Source organism: Habropoda laboriosa, unplaced genomic scaffold (genome assembly GCF_001263275.1).
Source record: "Habropoda laboriosa isolate 0110345459 unplaced genomic scaffold, ASM126327v1 scaffold1111, whole genome shotgun sequence".
NCBI classification, from domain to species: Eukaryota; Metazoa; Arthropoda; class Insecta; order Hymenoptera; family Apidae; genus Habropoda; species Habropoda laboriosa.
In genome coordinates this window covers 78,651-78,867 of record NW_017101204.1, presented here as the reverse complement: position 1 = coordinate 78,867, position 217 = coordinate 78,651, and positions in this window count along the sequence as shown.

Sequence of the window (217 nt, the reverse complement as noted above, 5' to 3'; positions counted from 1 at the left end):
TAATATTTTTATCAAATAATAATAACAACTATTATTATGCATACACATTATAATATTTTGCCTATATAAATTCAAAGGAACATATATGGTAGTAATACGTACACAAATTAAAAATTTATCTTTAAACAACATATAATTTTTTATGTTCAATTGCTATAGTTTTATATAGTGAGAAAACTTGAAAAATATATATATGTAGTTGGACATTAATTATTGC